The following is a 21,069-nucleotide window of genomic DNA, read 5'->3' on the forward strand; positions in this document are numbered from 1 at the left end:
TGTACAATAGTGAAAGGACTAGTAAAAGGACTGACTACCTTCTAAGGACTAACTATATGAAAAAAGGATTATAGGAGGATTTTTAAACAGACAGAACCCAATACATGGCTGATTAAAAACTACATTTTAACAAAATTTTGAACACATGGCAAAACAGTGATGTAATCATGATTTCATGAGTTGTTTTTATTGCATTATTTTTTTTTCTTAGTAGGTGAATAATAAATGCAGTAATCACTGTACTAAAATACACATAACTCAAGTTGATTAATGCATTAAGGTCTTGTTGACATTGCCTGTTTATCATCTGTCCAGGGTTGTTTGTATATATATTAAGTCAAAGGTGTAATAGCACACATGGTCTGATGTTAGAAAGGCCCTTGTCCTCTGCAACATCACGTGTCATTAGCACAGTGGAATGGGTGTTTAATGGCCTCATAAATGATGTCAGGGACGAGCATTGTCATTTTTTCCCGGCTGTCGAGTTGGACCGAGTCCACAACGACACACATGCTCTTAGCACACATCTGCTGCATGCAACTGGGCCATCAGGGCACCCTGCAGCTAGAGGTCAAGCAGCCTTACTGGCCAAGAGAGAACAGAACGGACACATGGTCTGCTACTGCTTGTAATAATTAAAACAAGCACACACACACACACACGCGCGCACAGGTTTGTATTTCATACAGTGTCAGGATGTTATATTGGACCATACATGTGTGTGTATGGGTATGTACAGTACTGCGCAAAGATTTTAGGCACCTGTATAAATGTTTTATCTGTTCTAGTATAAATTCTTAGTATGAATACATAAATGAAAATAATAATAATAATAACAACATAGTGGGTTTACAACACTGTCTTTCCTCATGGGAGCTCCTCATATTATTTATAGTCATAGATCATTCAGTGAATCAGTGCTTAATTCTGTTAAATTAAGTTAGCTGTATATATGGCTATATATAGCTATATATATGAGCCACAAGAACTAAACTGTGATTGCCAGACGACTGGCTAATAGCATCTCCAAAACATCAAGCAGGTCTTCTGGGGTTTTTTTTTCTGGTATGCAGTGGGCAGTACATACCAAAGATACTCCAAGAAAGGACGACCGGTGACAAGTCGCCAGGGCCATGGGTCCCTAAGGCTCACTGACACTCATGGAAGCCCCACTCCACAACTTACAGAACTTAAAGGATCTGCTGCTAATGCCTTGGTGTCAGATACCACAGGATGCCTTCAGAGGTCTTGTGGAGTCAAAGCCTTGAACGGTCAGACCTGTTGTGATGGCACACAGGGGACCTACTCAATAATGTTATACACTTCAGCCAGAAATAGAAAGCTGGTGCCATTGCATTTAGAGAATGAAATGCGTCTGTCAGTTCCACGTTAGTGTTAAAGGTGTCTATGTGTTTTCATATATTTTCCAGACTGAAATGTCCAATTTTTGTGGGAAACTGAAACATGCCTTATATGACCATGGTGTGCAACTTTCTTAAAACTATATATATATATATATATATATATACACACACACACACAAACACACATAGACACACCTTTAACATTGATGTGGAGCTGACAGATGGTTTTCCATTAGACACATTTCATTCTCTAAATGCAATGGCACCAGCTTTCTATTTCTGGCTCAGAGTTCCATATGCTTAGAAAATCTGTGATGTTTTGCAGTCTGGGGCGTGCTCTGTGTAACAGCTTTCACACCCTTCCTCTCTTTTCTCTTATCTCCATTGCAGGGGAAGAGTGGTATTAAAAAGTGTTTCATTTCACAGTTACTGACACCCCATCCAAAACATCTATAATTGGTTGACAAATTAGATTCTTATTGGTAAAACAGCTGAAGTCTCACACTAAAAGCTCCTGCATATTGCTTCCCTGAATATACTTATCTCAGTTGTGGAAGATCTCGTGCACAGAACTGCACAGCGTGGGAGTATATTGGGTATTATAAAGCAGTTGCCCACCAAAGTGAAAAATAATTGTTCACATGCTGCAAAATATGAACAGTGACTGGCAGCGGTATGGAGTATTTTCAGGGATCACGGTATTTTCCTTAACCTAAAACAATAAGTCATCTGAAAGGTCAGGGCCAACTCTGATAGAAAGACTGCACAGTCGAGCAGTGACATACTAGCAGTGCCCAAGGACAGCTTTCTTTCTCCCTGTTTGAGGCAACCGGAGGGTCAAGGGTGATGTATCATGTGACTGTCGCGATATTCAGAGCATGTCCATGCTATGCTAGCTGGCCTCAGGGAAGGACAACATGAGAGAAAACAAGTTATAGAAACTGTGACAAGTGATGGGAGGGGACTGCTGATTTCTTCAGCATATTGAGTGACCAAACAGTCACCCTGTGAGTTCTGAGCCTGAGTTGTTTACTTTTGAGGGATTAGTCCAGTTTATCAGACAGCCTCCCCAATTCGGCTTCCCATCATTCTTTGCTGCTTTCCCACACTCTGCTGGAGAATCTGGTGGGATCCTGTGAGTCAGATGAGTGGGTTTCTGTAACATACAGAAAGCGAGAGAAGAGCCAGTAAATGGAAGGGAGGGAGTTTTATGATTCAATTTGACTAAGTAATTAAGGCTGACAGGTTAAGAAATTCAGATGCTTGCTTATTCATTGTTTAGCCATGTAGGATGCAAAGTCATACATTCATCTGTGACATCCTCAAAGGGGTTTAAATGTGCTATTTCAAGCCCAAAGTTCAGCACCTCTCAATAGACATACATGAAACTTTCCACAAATGAAATAATTATCCTAACAGTCAAGGCTAGTGCAAGCTACAGGCAGAAGCGAACATTGTCTAAGGCCCCCATATCATTGCATTAGATCAGAAGAGCAAATGAGTGTTAATTTTCAGAGCAAGGCCCTGCTCCCATTTAACCAGTGTGCAAAGGTTACTTTTAATGTTATGACAGCACATACTGAACAAAACATTAATGAGGACCTCCAGCAAGCACCCGCCAACAAAAAGAACTGCAAAAATCAGACGTATTATTAATTCCTTTATTAAATCACTGTTTATTTCACAATGTTTTGCTTTAATTGCCACAACAATAGAACAAAAGAAGTGCAGCTCTTCTGATCATGTCCTTTCATTGTATTCAGTTTCTCAAGAAAAAAATCAACTGCAACCTAAGCCATTAGAGGAAAGAAAAAGCAGCAAGTAATAAGGCAAATAAACACGCAGTGGTATAATTAAATCCAAATAAAGTGTGGTCCTGGAAACAAAATAAGTTGGTCAGGTTCAGCTAGGATGGGCCACCTAAATAAAATATTGTTTGGTGTCAAAATGTGTACATTCATATTAAGTACATAAACTAATTTTTAAATAATATGAATCATTACTTGATTCAATGTACAAACCTGGGGCTTCTAAGTGACGTCTATACCTTGACCAGATCGTAAATAGAGTCAAATTGAAATGATTTGTATAGTGCTTTTTACAACTGATGTCTCAAAGCAGCTCTACAGAAATCCAGTAATAAGACAAAAGATCAATGACACATAAAACATTAGACCCCTGGTGAGCAAGCCAAAAGCAACAGTGGCAAGAAAAAACGACTTCAAAGTTAGGGGAAGAAACCTTGGGAGGAACCAAGAATTATTGATAAAAAGATACAGTACTACCACATAAGGTCAGGTCATAGGAGTGATGGTAAAAATAATGAGAGTAATGATAATGGTTATTTCTAATAATAAAAAATAATAATAATTCATAAGAAGAAGAAGAAGAAGAATAGCTATTTAAATATTTAAACTTTAGAGTCCATGTAAACTTCAATATAGTCAGTAATGGGGGGTAAACAACTAGTACAAAGCAGGTAGCCATAGCCAGAGGGTGTGCAGCTCGTCTGAAGCGGGTAGCAGGTTGAGCCTGATAGTCAGATGGGCAGTCCTTGACACAGAAAAAGATAGAGATGTGACAGATCTGACGATAACAGTCAAACTAAACAGAGAGAGCCAGAAGGTGACACAGGCATGAGAGCACCCTGTAAGAATTGGCACCCCTCCGTTCCAATCGTGTGCAAGTGGCAGGACATACGTAACAACATCTCAGTTCTATCAATCCCTTTGTGACATCACAGCCATCCATGGCTGGGAGACCCAGATATAATTGGCTGTGCTCTCTCTGGGTGGTCCTTTCCCCTCATCACTCAGGCTTATGCTATCTGACATAACAGAATGGGCAGTTTGTGCTTTTCTTCAAGCCCAACCTGTTGTTATTCATGTGACGTGAAGGAAACACAAGCTAGCCTACCTCCAAGTGCTGGTAGCATTGTGTGGTACGTGAGGTTTTAAATAGTGGGTGGGAACTGGAAATTATGAAATTAAGGAGAATTTGTGACAAAATGATCCACAATGTATTTGGTACTGTTTGTTTGTTTATTTACCAGAGACAATGCACATTAATCAACATTTTTGTTTCCACATCAGTGTACATTAGAGTTAGCCAATAAGCTAATTTTCATCTGTAGTCCCTGGGCAGGTGATTACAAACTAAAGGCCTAATGCTCACTCATAAAAGCAGTGACACAAAAATTGTATGATTACACATGCCTGCATATTTGGTTTTCTTTAAGCCATGTTACCTGAGAAGATTGCTTTCTTTTTAGCAATTTGAATTTAGTGTGCAATTTGGTTTCTAAACTGTAACACAGTACTTTTTTACATTATCCTTAGGCCCTTGGAACTGTGCACACATTGATCTGTATTGGTTATGCGCCAGAGATGGATTCCTTGTAGCCAACCTATGAGTTTTCATTGTTTTTTAGTGAGAAGCCACTGGGGCATAGTGCCCACACACACTTGATTGAACAGGCATTTGACCAGGTCATTTAGAGTGGCCAGTGGGCTGAGAGATAGATCGAAGGCAGAGCCAAGCTGTGAACAAAGGAAGGCTAATGATCACTAAGAACACACCAGCCCCGAAAAGCGCAAATGGCTAATCATCCCCTTGCACGCATTAACGCTCCTAAAATACACGCCGTGATGGATGTTTCAGTTGTCAGGCATGCAGAGCTTTAGCGCACCTCCTCGGCAGAGCCTGGCTGATGAGCTATATCATATAAACCTTCGACGCATATCTGACAGCTCAAACAGAGAAGAAGAGTGCACCTTTGCTTTCCACTCTTATTCCGAGGTGCTGTTGCCATGGCAACAGCCTCCTAATATCCTGCGGAGAGGTTCCCACGGCAGCCTCTCCCAGCACCCATAATCAAAGACACATATTTGTTCAGTCAAATCCCAGTCTTGGTCCGATGACCACACTACTGATGCTCCCAGGTGGTCACCTAGAGCGGCACAGAGCGTCCTGTTATGGGCCGCCAGAGAGACGAGCTAGTTTTCAAAGATCACCGCTTTAAACTGTCTTTGCGCAAGCTTTATATAAATCTATCCCTTACCCATCGAGCCGTTCGGTAAAGATCAGTGATGACACACTATGACTCGATAGGTCACGGCATTCACTTTCACATTTGCATATTTTCAGGGGAGCTATGAAGACATCAAATGTCAGATAAATGTCAAAATGCAATAAAATATTCAGCCTTTAAATCATTCATTTGAAGATGAATGAGGAGCTGCAGCACTGCTGGCTCAACTCCTGCAGTGTAATAGCATTACCCATAAAGCATTCATGACTGTTTCTAACAATTGCAACACACACTGAAAACACAAGCCGATTATTGGGCAAACACAATACCCATACAAGCTTTGAGACATGTCTCATACATGTCTAACACAGTATATTATGTCTAACGTAATATCTTGTGGATTTATAATCAATTTTCAGTTGTTAGAAGACCCAAAAATCATTGCATGGAAAGCCAAACTCTGAAAGACTATTTGATTTTGTGAGTATATTCATGATTTTGTGATTACAGACATCATAGGCACATAAATAGTGCCAAAGATCTTCCTAAGCTATCGACAAAGTTTATCACATACCTTAGATTTCCCCAGCCTGTGTTCATTGCTACCTGTGGTGTGATTTCCATGCTGGTGTGTGTGCACTCAGTAGGGGTCTGGGTATACTGTAGGGTAGAGCAAAGCATTTTGGTCCTTTCTACCACATCACCCCCCAGAGAGAACCACAGAGGCTTCTCTATAGGAAGCTTAAATAGACATTTACAACTGATGATAAAAGACATCCTTTGTGGTAATGCCATTGTCTTCTGGTAGCTTAATTCCTTCATACTGGACCTACCTATTGCCTCCATAACACTGTAGAAAAAATAATAAGTATAATGTTGAAATAATTTCACTCAGAAACTAGACTTAAACCCTTGCCAACATGTCATTATGTCAAACATAGACTACACAGCACTTAAGGCTGGAAAGCATACATTAGCTGTTATCGCAATATTTCAGGCTTTGTATGCCATTCCGCCTGAATGCCACAAGAACCTGCATATGCTGTATATGAGCTGTATATTGCTAATACAGCTTTCTTTTCCTTGTAAATCCTTCATTTTCAGCAACACTACATACACTACATGTCCAAAAGTGTTCAGGCAAGTGTCCACTTCTTCTAATTAGGCATTTAACAGGGCACATGATGCTTGTTTCATCTAAATACAAAAAGAATAAGATGCTCTATAGCGCCCGCACAAGAGCCTAAGGTCATCTTGCCTAATGCTAAGCGTCAGACTCAAGTGACATTTTGACTAATTCAGAACTTGACTTGGACTCAAATTTAAATGACTCACAATTCGACTCAGACTTGAGACTTATGACTCACAAAATTTCAGCCAGAGAAAAAAAATGATTAAATAAGGATGAAAAACTGGATAGAAAATTAATAAAATATTCCTAAATAACTTCTTGCATATGTGGCTTGGCCTGCTACAATCATGCACACAGACTTAGGAAATATAGAATAAAGTTGCATTGTGGGTACTGTAGTAATCTAATCTTTGCTGCCTTGGCAACTGCAGCCACTGATGCAATACACATAGCTCTCACTAGCTTATTTTTTGTAAAGGATGCAAATTATTCAAATTATACAAACCACTTACCAGCCTTTTCACGCTGTTTTGCTTTAAACACTACACATGCTGTGTGTATTACTTCAGATCTGTCCTTCACAGAGAAGGTTCTTCTATAATGAAAGGCACATTACTTGAAGCCATGTCAAATCTGACAGGCTTTTAGTTGGGTTGATTTGCACCCAAAGACCTGAGACCAGCCATGAACTCACAATAAGCAAATTGTAAACATCTCTAGGTGGAGGGGTATAAGGTCCCCCAGCTTTAGGCTGTGGACCACTGATAAGCAAAGAGATGGAGCATCAGATAACATTTAGGAGTGGGAGTAGAGTTTGTGATCTAGAGCTAATGATACAACATGAGCACTTAACCTCACTAATGCTTTTGTGGATAAAAGCAATCAAATTCTTACAGAAATGTTCCAACATCTAATGTAAAGACTTCCCAGAAGAGTAGAAGCCCTCCTGCAGTAAAGCTGGGCCAGACTCTGTATGATACCCTTGATTTTGAAGAAACATGAGAAGAGCAGATGTCTACAAACCTTTGGACATGTAATGTACATAATATGCCCTCTGTCATTAACATATCTGGGGGCAGCTTCATAGGATGAACCAAAAGTAGTACACCTAGAGCATGCATTCGGTTTTTTGACCACTGATGCTACTGAAACTTATATTTTATCATCGGCTGCATTAAAACTGGGCACAATCTCACCACCTTTCAGTGCTTTCTCTGACTATAAGAGTAGGTACTTCAACCGCAGTTATGATTTACTAAGGAGCTGCATAAAGCTTGCTTCTATGGCCTGTTAACCCAATCTCCAGCATGCAATTTAACTGAAGATTTGCTTATTCCATAATCAAGCTGCCCTTGTGTGTCACCTTTCATCTCCTGCCTTTCACTTTAATGTGCCATGTCAGTCCAGCGACACCATATTTCATGCAAATTTTGGTCTTTTTTTCCTATTCTCTTCAATGTGCTGGAATGTAATTATAACTCTGGCCTGATCACTGACAGGCGTTCACGAAGATGAGTGAAAGCACAGCCGAGAGAGTGCAGAATGGGCAGAAGCATCAAATCTTGGCACCGAGAAAAGCCATAATTTAATGGAGGAAGACGGCTGATTGTGTGTGGCCCCACTGAACGACAGGTGAGGTGATTTTAATGAGTCCTGATTACAGGGCCTGTGTTCCTCTCCTTTCCTCACCTGCCTCCTGAGCATGTCTTTCTGAAGCACATGGCCTCTGGCATACGCTCTGTAGTAGCCTTTATTACCACCCTGAAACAAGCTCTAAGCATGGACACATCCTATATTTGAGCTATATTTGGCATGGAGGATGAGGTTCCTCCTTGTGTAAGGGATTAGATTGCAGCTTCAGGCATTTTTATCCTTTTTTCTTAATATCCAAGCCCTTGGAAGCTCCTGGCTACTCATGAGAGAGGGCATAAGTGACCACGTTACCCATAATACAAAGCATCAAAGATGGGCAAAAAGGGTCATAGTTCAAAATACCCCACTCCACTCCTCCAGGATGAAAGCCACTGCTTCAAAGCCATTTGTATGGAGGGGCTGAGCTTATTTCTGGAGGGGGAAAGGAAAGCAACACTGTCGCCATGGCAACTAGCCCAAGACGATGACATTTGGAAATGGTGATGAAACACTGAACAAGGAATTCAGCAAATACAATTATCAAGATAGTGCGTATCACAATAGAGGCCGATGGAGGCGTTTTTTCTGTTGTAAAATAGGAGTATTGGCACAGTCACGACACATTTCATAGGGCTTGGCTTAACAGCCCTTCAAAGAGTCCTGCTTTCACGAGAGCCTTGCTCTAAAAGTGCGTAAGGCATGAGGCAAGTGAAGTTGATTTTCTGCCTTTGCCTTTTAGAGGACCTTGAGAAGGCGGCAGTCACACTTTAGCAGAGGGTTCCCTCCTGAGGCTGCTCTCAATCAGGCAAAGCTCAGTGCAGTCCCCTGGAACAGCACTGTGAATTACCATGCATCCTACAGGAACAGAACTCAGACTCTACACTAACCACAGACAAAAAGGGACACAAGATTACTCACACAATGCATTCTCATGTGACATAACATCCTTGGTGAGTTCCAGATATTTGTTAATAAGTATAAAAATGTAAAAAAAATAATTAAAAAAAAGACTCAGAGGACATTCCATAAATCTATAAGAGAACCTCTCAGAGACATGAAACACGAATAAATAATTAGTTCTTTTAAACCTACTTCAGCCTGTTTAATAGAACTAAGGGTTTGGTTTGTGTCTTTTATGCAATTGATCAAATCAACACAACAGTAAACTATGCCATTGTGATTGTGTAGACATAAATAACAACAAGTGCCTTCCAGAAGAATTGGCCCTCCTTACTACCACAACTAAATAATACTTAATTTACATAATACATAATATAATTCATAATACAGGTACGAGGTATATAGGTTTCAGGTCATAAGGTGCCTGGAAATGGGACAAACTGTTGGAAATAGATACAAGTATATTGTTCTGACATAAACTGAGGAGGATTGTTCAAGGGGATCCAGGAATCAAAGCTGAACAATTTCAGAAAGTTTGGTCGATCAGACCTTGATTAGGCCAGCAAGTTCCCAAAACTGCAATTAGATGCCACCTTTATGCCAAACTAAAAAATATCTGGCTGGTTGGCCACAAGTAAGCCTGTGTCTGGTGTCATCACACCACACATTAGTACATGGTGTTTCCTGAATATCAGTGGAACTTTAATTTGAACTGCTTTATATGGTCTGATGCAACACAAACAGAACTTTTCTACAGCAGACGTCAGATGTGGTAGTGTAAAAAGAGTTAAGGTTATGTAGAAAAGAGATTTCTCCCCACTGTATAGTGTGGGGGTGGGTTTGTGAATCTGAGTGTTGTTTTTTCTTCTAAAAAGAGGCCCTGGGAATCTTTTTTAAAAGATACAGGACATCGTGGACTCCATCAAATACCAGGAGACTTTAGATCAAAGCCTGGCTGTCTCTGCCAGCAGGCTAAGATGGGGTCATGGTTGGACAATGATCCAAAGCATGCCTCTAAATTCAAACAAAAAATGGTTCACTGACCACAGAATCCATTTTTTTCCCTTTGCAATGGCCATTCCAGTTTCTTGGCTTAATCCCCTTTGAAAATGTGGAGTTAAGTGAAAAGAAGATTCCACCAAAGAAGGATCAGGAAAGGCTGTGTATGATGGAATGGTCTCACCTGTGGTTGTATGCATAATGCAAGTTTTTGTTTCCGCTGATTGAAACGTTGTCTTTCTCTGATATTTTCAATGTAAAAACAAGCAACATTTCTTATTGGAACATTCCATAATTTCTTTGAAAGCCCTTTTTTCTTTATTTATTACAGGTGTCAATTATCCTGGGGTCATTGCAAGCTTGATGCATCGCTTGTAATCAAACAACACCTCTCACAATATTGTTCCAAAAACACATTAAAGTTGACTCTTTTGATGATTGTTAGTATTTTAGGATTTCCAGCCTCAGTTTTGGAACAATGTGCCCAATTGCCATGAAGATGCCCATTAACTATGTTACTCTGCTGCTTTGTAATAAACAATATAAAGAAAACTCAAGTAGCAAATGCAAAACACTCAAACGCCAAGTCAGAATAATTAGGTAGGTCACTGTTGTGCTTTTAATCATCTGGAATTAAGTTAACAGTAGGTAAATTGACCGAAACCTAAATGCTTAATAAAACTGCACTCATCTAAACCCATTAAAAATATGGAAAAAGTGCACTCATGGACTTTATTGTTCCAGTGATTAATTTTGGAATAGGACCGTTAATCTGGCCTGCCCCTTACAGATGCATATGGATGACTTAAAAAGTGTTCAAGACATCAAATGAATGATACAGCAGGAGATAGCTCTTATATAACACATTACCATTAGCTGTATCTGTGCTCACGTTATAAAAGCAACAGAGTAAAATGTAAATTACTTAAGCAGTGCAATTGTAGGGATTTTCATTAATCACAGCTGATACAATACAGTAATACAGACTGTGCTTTAATTTACAATGGGAAAATGAATGGAAATTCAAGGCAAGGCTCTGTGTTTGTTCTCCAGCAGAGCCCTTGATAGAAATTCTCTAATAGCATTGTGATGTTGTATGTAAATGAATCCCCACAGTGTGAGAATAATGAGGGAGTTCTGAGAGCAAGCCTGCTCAGTTACATGTACTTTAAATGTTGGTGGATTTTCAATTCTGAGTATTTTCAAAAGACAGTATTATTCATTTTACTCATTCACTTATTTACCAGCTCAGGTGCTCAGTACTACGACTTAATCTAAATCTTTGCTGAGTTACACTTTAGTTACTAATTCTCTTCCTGTGTTAGAATTCATTCTGTTCTGTGGGTGACGGCACCTGGCCAGCTTTGCTGTTGTTTGCACCACTCAGTTGCAAACATGAATTAATTAAGGAACAAAATAATAATTAAAACTAAAAGAAAAATAATTACTACTAATAACAACAATAAGTACTACTACCACTACTACTACTACTACTACTCCTACTAACAATAATAATAATAATAATAATAATAATAATAATTTGGTTTACCTGGAAAGATTGCAAAGCAGGCCAGCATCATGGACATGCAAGTAGCCTAGACAAGAAGTAACATTTGGTACTTGGCATTCATTCACCCGGCTGTGATATCCATCAACATGCATATCCTTAAAGATCTGAGCCTTTCCACAGAGAAGCTCCTTCTCCAACAACTTCACATGCAAACCATCATTGTTAGAAAGTGTATAGGTATTTATGTGGTGTCTAGTCAAGACGCTCCAGATACTTTGATACACTGATGTGACATTGGCTTTGAGCTGGAGTATCATTAATGCCATTGCATGAGACCACGGTTTTCATATCTGATCTACAGTGCACATGTTCTGAAAATTAAATACATTTAAAATAAACAAACAAAAACACAATTAAAGTCTTTTCCAGCACAGGGATGCTTTTTGGTGGTTGAAAGGCAACCCCACCTAAATTATACTTTCAGGCAGTACAAAACCTTTAAGGTATTAATCAATCCTTGGGGAGCATTTAACCTCCAAGTGAGTTCATTAAACTTAGATGAACCAGTGGGCAGAATGTGAGAAGCTTTTCTCACTCCCAATGAGTTTGTTTTTTTGGGTTTTTTTGGCTACTTTCCTTCACTTGAGCCATTGTTGCATGTTGTACTGGCTAAATGATCAATTCAGTCTTGTAGTGTGAGCCCGTCCTTTATATTTAATCCTTATTGAAACCTTAATAGCTGGTGTTGTGGGTTATTTTATGATGGATGACAACAACAGTAGTGATTAAAGATGGTCAATTACATTGTGACAACCAGTGGCAGTGTGGGATTGATGACCCGTCAAAAGACTGATCTCGCAGATATGATATGCGTGTACATGTAAAAGGTATGATGCTCTGCCTGGCAGGCTGTGTGTTATTTGTCTCATACTACATCATGCTATACTTTCTGAATCCTGCTCTCTGCTCTCTAGGTTCCAATGCACTGAATATCAAAGTGCCCTCCAACATTGGTTGGGTGAAAATGATAGATGTTGTGATTACAGCCACATCTATAATAAAACATACAGTGAAGTGGTATAATATGCTAGAAGTTAGAAGGTGTCTCAATAGTTGAAATTTTGCCTAAAAAACAGTGTTATAAACATACACTGCAAAAACACACAAAGTCACATTTTTACCCCATTCCCATGGCTGATGTGAACATTACCCGAAGCTTCTGGCCTGTATCTGGATGATTTATGCATCTTACTGCCACCAAACGATTGGCTAATTAGACGGAAGGTTTGGTTCAGGTAAGACAGGATTAAATGTTTTATTTAGTCTAACATGATTTTACTTGATGTGCCACCAGGATGTGCCAAAAGAATTCATTCTGCTGTAGAATTTACACATTAGACAGACTGACACTGAGATATTTGTCACTGTCTCTGCTCAACCACACAGGTAAACAACAGCGAGGCGGTAATTATTCCATTTCTGTTTCAGGTTGATTCATATAGATGATCAATAATCACATTAAAGGATACTGTGGCTGTATGACTGTGGCAGCTCAGTGAGGCACAGTATAAATACAGCTAGACACGATGACACTTCACAAATCAGTTACCTGTTCTTCCTCTCTATTAACTTATTATCTTTTTGGACGTTAAAAGAGAGCCTTGCTTTCTATTTAGTCTCTTTTTCTTGGAAAGGAAGTGAATCAGTGTATTCCTATGGGAGAAATATTTCAATTGATGTTTTTTCGCTAACCCACCAAGTGACGTATATGAAAGGAAGCACAGAGGAGTATGAGTGGGCACTCTGCCTGCGGCTTTCTGGGAACTTCTGCACCATCCTTGAGAAAATCTAGCAACGTCTCGTTAAGATGTGTGCAGCAGTCGGTGAAAAAAATGTTTGTTGGATGAACATCAAGACATTAACCAAACATAGCATGGACGGCGCATGGTCTGCATTTTACATGGCACTATTGTGCATACCATTGTCTGCAGACCGTAGGATTTTCCAGTAAGCCCGTTAAAAAATTCGAGCTTAACTCAAATGAATATTCAACATTTAATGCAATTCAGAATTCACATAGCTGCTATTTACGACAGACATTGTCACAAAGCAGCTTTACATACCAGGGTCCAGGCTCCCGAGTGAGCAAGCCAAGGGCAGCGATGACGTGGGGAGGCTCCCTACAAATTAGAGGAAGAAACACCGAGAGGAATCAAAACTCGACAGGGAAGCCCATCCTCCTCTAGCAGAAAAAAATCTAATATCCCATAGACAGGGATGCCCATGGCATAAACATGTAATGGAAGGCACTGCAGCAGCACCTGATTGGAAATGGGCAGGATGCAAACACTGATGCGCATTATGTTGATCGAAATGGTGAGGCATGCTAAATTTCTCTGGAGAATCATTTTGCTCCCTTCACTGCTCAAAAAAAGGACATCGTCTCCCAAAGGAACATTCCTCCTCAAGATGTTATTTTTGTTCCAATCTCAAAGGCTTGCAGTTAAAGTTTATGAGGGATTGAAAATGGATAATTAGCATTTAAATGATCTGACACTTCTCTTTTTTTCTCTACTGCGGCTGTCACTGTAACCTTCTCTTTGATGCTCTTTCATCAGATAGCAAGAGCCTGGGTTTGAAGCTGTGTGAGTGAGGGAGATAGTTAATTCTTGTGATGTTAAGGGGGGGGAGGTGGGCATCAGGTCATCGTTATGGACTTAGCAGTGATAGCATGCAGTAGTGGGGAATAAACTTGATGGGGAACTCTAGCTGTTCAAACACTGAGTTCAAATATGAGGTTAAAGCAGCTATTGAGCGTGGGGAGAAACAGTGACCGAGTAACATTTCTTCAGGGTTCATTTCTTCAAGTTGAAAGAGAGTGGACAGAAATTCTCGAATGTAAACATGAAGAAAGCATCTGAATGCGGCAGATCTATGATCAGTAAGAAAGAAACGAGGGATGTGTTTCAGAGGCCTAATTCAGGAGACCCCAGTGGGTGTAGGGGTTTACCACTCTCATGTTTCGGTGAGCTTCAAAAACAGTGAGCAGGTTCATTTTCTATTACACAAGGGAGAGCAGAGTGCAACCCAACACACTTTGGTAAGTATTTTGAAAGGTATTGAAAGTTCTTGCTGAAAACAACATAGCAGATTACTGCTTTTTAGTGCTGTCAACATTAATGAATTACTGGATCCGATTAATCTGCAAACTTTTACGGGTTAACCTTTTTTTTAACCCCAATTAATGGTTTTCCCATGTTTGGCCCCAGCTTCCTCCTGTAAGACACCCTCTTTACAGAGCCTATAGTGATGTCTTAGCGGTTTTATTTAGCGTCGCTACTGTTGAGCTCAGAGGGTACATTACACTTTATTTATGCTGAAATATGGATTCAATCACATAACTAACTCTCATTCTCTTACTCCTCCCTCATCCCTCTCTCTCTCTCACACACACACACACATACACAGCTGCTCCTCTTTTAGCTCACTTAATCCAGCCCAATGACTGATCATCCATTTATTGCTTAAAAAGTTGCATTTTCTCTATTAAAGTTTCTGTGTCCAAGATGCATCGTGTTCATGGCTAAAGTTCTCAAAACTACACTGAGATATTATAAAAATATTTTAAAAGGATTCCTCAAGCCAGTTTATTAGGCAATTATTTGTTCTGCTGCCTAAAAATTCACACATTCTGCACTTCATATATAAAACCTCACATCATACCTCATCTTAAATCACTCTCTATTTCCATGTGTATATATTGTTCTTATAGTTTTATCTCAATATATTTCTTATCTCTGGATATTTATATATATATACTTTCTTATCTTTATTATTGCTTTCTATTCTGTTTTTGTTGGAGTAACTGTCTCTACTGTCCAGAGAAGGCTTCCTACTAGATTGGAGCTTTGCTGTAAGGATTTGATTGCATTCAGCGACAAGAACGTTAGTGAGGTTATCCCCAACTCACCCCAAACTATTCTATTGGAAGTATGTTCCTACAGGGACAAGCAGAGTGTGTGTGCACTGACACATCTGTGTCAGCAATGGATGCAACTTCAACAAGTTAATGAATGCATTCAGGGGTGTCCACAGACATACTGTGTATTTCTCATCTCTGTATATGTATAGATTTTTATCTATGTATTTATCCATCTTATCTTTTATCTAGGCAATTAAATGCTTATTGTACCATGTGTGACCACTGAAACCTACTGAAGTACATCATTTAATAAATCTGTGCATTTGCGCCTATTTTGAATTCATATGGGGGGGATGTGGAGGTCTCTTTATTTACTGTATGAGCTTAGTTGCAACTTACCATTACATCCAGGGGCATAGCCACAGGGGTGGCATAACAGTATAAATACACACATTTTACTAACCTTGACTGCAAATGTGAGCAACAGTAATCACATGCATTAAAACAGTACTACATCACAGCCACCAACAGGAAGATGTCTAGACGTCTAAAATATAGGTGTAAATTCTGTGAATCCTCACAACTTATGACTTATGATGGGAAAAGTTACTTTTATTGTACAACACTCTTGTTACAAATAAAGTTGCTACAAAGGGTTTGAGCAGTGCCAGAAGGACCATATAAGCATATGAGTAGGTGAGATATGAGCATGAAAAACCTATACATCCACAACCACAACCTACATCTACAACCCTTAAATCTAAAAATAAAACACCTTCGCCTAGACTCTAATCAGCCATAAAATTAGTTTCACTGACAGGTGAAGTGAAAATGATCTTCATCTGTGAGTGGCATCTGCCAAGGGGTGGATATATTAGGCAGCAAGTAAGTAGTCAGGTTTTGAAGGTGATGTGTTAAAAGCAGAAAAAATGGACAAGCATAAGGGTCTGATCCATCAAGAGAATCAAACTGTGAGGTCCTGTGGGGTGTTCCTGGTATTCAGTGGGCAGTATCTACTAAAAGTGGTCCATGAAAGCATATCTGGTGAACCAGCAACAGGGTCATAGGCACCTAAGGGTAATTGATGTGATCTATAGGGGCCCCACCTCACAGCTTACAGGACTTAAAGGAGCTTCTGCTAACATCTTGGTGCCAGATACCACAGGACGTCTTCCGAAGTCTTGTGGAGTTCATGGTCAGATCTGTTGTGGCGGACAAAAGTAAACAAACTCATTATTAGGCAGGGAGTGCTAACGATACAGCTGATTAATGTATCATTTTTATAAATGATTTTTTGTTTTTAATAGTTAATAATATGATCTTCAGGGTAAATCTTGAGAAATGTCTTTCCATTTGCTGTTAACGAGCTGTGACATATGATGTTCGCTATGGAAATGCAAAAAGTACATCATTATACTTGAATCTGTATAAAGTATAAAAACCACAGACGTTATCCCATGTTAGTTTGTGCCCTACTCTCCCCTATTTTTTTGGGGCCCTTTTGAGAAGACTAATGCCAACACCAAAAAACAGGCTCACATAAATACAAGAATGGCTGGACCAAGAAAAAATACCTTTCATGGCTAGTCTGTAATTGCAGCCACTGCTCTCCCCACCTCTCTGCTGCAATCTCCTCCATCTCCTCTCTTGTCTGGCTCTGCGCTGCACTGATTAACACAACGTCCGGGTGATTGACTGCAGTCATTATTTAAAGGGACGGTTACCTCACCAGGGTGTTACAGATTTCTCTCAATCAGCAACTTCTTCACACATTCAGCAACTAGACTGCACCTGGAACCCCATGTGAGGTGAGCATCAACCCAAACCAATTATTCCTTCTAATCTTCTCCTGTAAGTAATGAAGAACATGGGCACTCAGCTTACTTGGTAGCACCTCAACACAATATTCACAATCATTCCCAGTAGCTCTGGGTGAGAAAGATGGTTTTTTTACTCACTGCCACTGCATCCATGCCACTGTGTGCTTCACAAAACAACCCCTCCATTAAAAAGGGTCATTTCCTGAGGTTCTGCTGGTTAGTCCAACCACACCCTGCACACGCAAATAAGCACACAATGGCCTGTTTCAGAGGTACCACAGAGCAAAGTCAGGCGCAAGACATGAGGCACAAAATAACACAGTAACTTGCAAAAAGCATATTTGCCTGGCAGTCAGTGGGAGTCAACAAAACAGTCTACTTTTATTTCTCTGCGCTCTACAGTGCAAATATCAGAGGATACATTTTCTTTCTTTAATTTTTAGCAGCCGGAGTTATGCAGGTTTTTTTAGATTATATTTTTAAGGAGATCAGATAAGACAATAAACTTGCATAGAGAATAGAAAACATCAAGGGAAAACTGAAAAATACAACATTAACTGAGATATAGAGAGAAAACAGAACCTCTAACAAGTCGTTAGTAGACCACTAACTAACCCCATCACATAAACTAGACTTAAAATCTGAAAAATACACAGATGTTTGTGCCCATCCTTACACTGTGAAAAGACGACACAACACTGTGGGTCTGAAAGGATATGGAACTGGTAACGAAGCTCTTACTCAAAAAAAAGAAAACAGGCAAGAAAGAATAACTTGCTTCTGAGAAGCCTCCCCACAGCATGATGCTGCCCCCACCATGGTGTGTTTGTAGTGGCGTGCAGTGTTTGTTGTCCGCCAAACATAGCAGCTAGTCTGGTAGCCAAAAAGCTCCATTTTGGTCTCATCAGACCAAAGAACCCTTTTCCAGTTGACCTTGGAGTCTCCCACATGCCTTTGGGTGAACTGTAGTCGAGATCTAATATGAGCTTTGTTCCACAGTGGCTTTCTCTCTGCCATAAAGCTTTGACTGGTGAAATTCTCTCCCATCGCAGCTGCTAAAGCTGAAACTTTCAGAGTAGTAATAGGTGTCTTGGTGGCCTCACTCAGCAGTCTCCTTCTTACACGGTCACTCAGTTTGTGAGGACGGGTTGCGTTAAACAGATTTACACGTGTGCCTTTACATTTCTCTATGGTGGATTAAACTGAACTCCTGGGAATGTTCAGTGGCTTGGCTTTTTTACTTTTTCAATCCTTTTCTTAGTAGTTATTTTCTCGTCCTGGTGTAAACACAAGGACAGGTGTCTTTATACTACAAGCACTTGAGACACATTCACTGCACTCAGCTGCTCTCCAGTTCACTAATTATGAGACTACTAGCACTGCCTGGACCTCTGTTTAATTAGGTTGAATCTGATGTTTAAGAATGGTATTGATCATGACTCCATTCATAAAAACAATAAAAGAGGAAAATAAGAAGGTGAGTAATTTTTATAGGTACAGAATCTGGATATTGTGTATCTCTCCATCCACACAAAAACACAAAAATGGCCCCAAAACACCTACGGTTTTCCCACTGTGTTTAAACAGCAGCCCTCTGTAGCGTAATCTCACAGACAGGTTTATACCAGGAAAAAACTTAAAATCAGGGGAAAATCCAGCATAGACAATTAATATTGTGATATCAGCATTTTCAGAAAGCTGCGTTTTGCCCGTTCACACGAAGACACTAGTTCTCAAAAAGCTCCACAACCTAAAATGGCCTGTTCATGTGGTTGGCAGACCAAAATGTAGAGAAAATGCTATGTTTGAAATAATATCCAGATGTGGACAGACCTACTGCCTTCGTGAGGTGTTGGAAACTGGGAAATATCGTGTGTACAACTTGTAAATTGCACTCAAACCAGTCAGTGAAGGTGATACACATGTTAACCGGATATGATGTATATCTGGACCTTTACCATACATTTTCCATATGTTTTGGAGGGTTTTTTATAATTATTTTTACACTACTAAACAAGACTATTATTAATTCATTTCATTTCCTTGCAGTGTTTGTGGATGAATAACTGTCCAATTGTTTTGTAATCTCTTACAGATCTCCTTGCTTAGTGGAAGGATCTTCCAACAAGCACCCAAATGGAGTAGAGTTGAATTGACTTATTAACCATCTGGTAAACAACAACCTTCTGATGAGCAAAAGACTAAACTGAAGACTGAAGGTGTGGAATTATCTGTGAAAAACTTAGAGTGAGTCTCCTGAAAAGAAAGGATGTTGTAATAAAGGTAAGGGTTGGACACACTAAACACTGAACCATGTGTTATGATTATAGGCATGCAAATATAATTCAGCTTATTAACTCCAATCAAAACGTCAGTTTGTCACAAGATTGTCTTTCATCTGTCAACACTTCCAGTCACTGGGGTAGAGAAGTGAACCTGTGAGGGATTTGGAGTTCTCTGAAATGTTGGCAAACAGTTTGCCTCTTCAGGCAAATCATTTAGCGGATGTTTCCCATCAGCAGATCGCCAGGCAACGGTGTCCTAGTGATCCAAATCCACAGTGAGAACGGGATAATGAGCTGATAAGGGTATTGGGCACTGTGGCCACATGTTACAATAAAACCCAGCTACACACTGTAGAGGAGAATACTCCTACACAAAGCCGCTGGAGAGGGCATGAGAACAGAACAGTTCTCACCCCTCAGAGTCACAACCTTCATTTTCACATTCTGCACAGTCTTTAACCACATGGTGGTCATGGAGATACAAGGACGAATTCCGTGTGTTTCTGCTTCAAAACAATACTAAATAGCCCCAGCTGAGCTGTAAATCAGTGTGAGCTGGTAGAGCTAAATCTGAAAGCAGAGATAGGGAAGGTGCACATGTGCCTTTGTTATTGCAGGCATCTTTTCATGGAACAAAGCACCAAGGAAACAGAGCTGGCTGCTTACCACACTGTGTGATGGTACTGCCTGGGAGCTTGAGTCTCTCCACCTCAAAGTTTCTTCCTCCATGCAGGGTTCAATGCCCTGCTGCATTTCCCTGGAATCGATGTTCTTCACAGTGCGAGGGCTGTCAAGCATTACACAAACCAGACGATGGTCAAATGGAGTGACCGGGCTCTGAGGCCTGGTGTCAGGGTGACTTTTCATAATACTCAGGCACTGCAGCCAAAAGATTGATACATTTTACATTATGTGGCATCAATTATGTAGACTACATGGCCTATTCTAGGCATCACTCCACTGAGGGAGGGTCACATATCAGACAGAAGCCAATGCCATACTGCTAGGTTTTTGCTGTTGAAGCGTATGTGTTTGTAGGGTGAGGTAGGGACATGGTGTCCGTCGGTGAACATCAAGTGTTTAAATATGACTAAAGATACAAACTGCTAGTAACTGGGGAAGGTCAGAGGGCACATGTTTCTATTATATTTACAAGGACCTCGGAAGCAAGACACTTTCAATACATACAAGGAGAGTGTGAGAGAAAGGAAGAGTGAAAGAGAAAATGAGAGAAAGAGAGAGACCTTCGACTGCAGCTCAGAACCCTGATTGCAAATCAAAGCCTTAACTGTTGGACCAAAGCTTACCTGCACTACAAGGGGACGTTAATGCCCGTGATTGCTGATGCCTTGCATTCAGGGGGTCTCCCACAGAGAGGCAGCCTGATTGTCCTCCGTGTTCCTCAGCCTTCACTTTACTCAGAATTCAGAAAAGCAGGATGTGGGAGTTGAAATGGCTCCCATGTTCAGAGTGCT

The 21,069-nt window shown here is 40.2% G+C and overlaps 1 long non-coding RNA gene across 1 annotated transcript; it reads right to left on the minus strand.

Annotated features, from left to right (window-relative positions):
• Positions 1-1,690: 1,690 nt before the first annotated feature.
• LOC140544406 (uncharacterized) lies at positions 1,691-21,001 on the minus strand. The gene is made up of 3 exons (XR_011978250.1): positions 20,902-21,001; positions 20,261-20,381; positions 1,691-2,520 (listed from the first exon to the last, which is right to left on the minus strand). It is a non-coding gene; the product is annotated as an uncharacterized lncRNA (long non-coding RNA).
• Positions 21,002-21,069: the final 68 nt, after the last annotated feature.

Source organism: Salminus brasiliensis, chromosome 22 (genome assembly GCF_030463535.1).
Source record: "Salminus brasiliensis chromosome 22, fSalBra1.hap2, whole genome shotgun sequence".
Taxonomy (NCBI): Eukaryota; Metazoa; Chordata; class Actinopteri; order Characiformes; family Bryconidae; genus Salminus; species Salminus brasiliensis.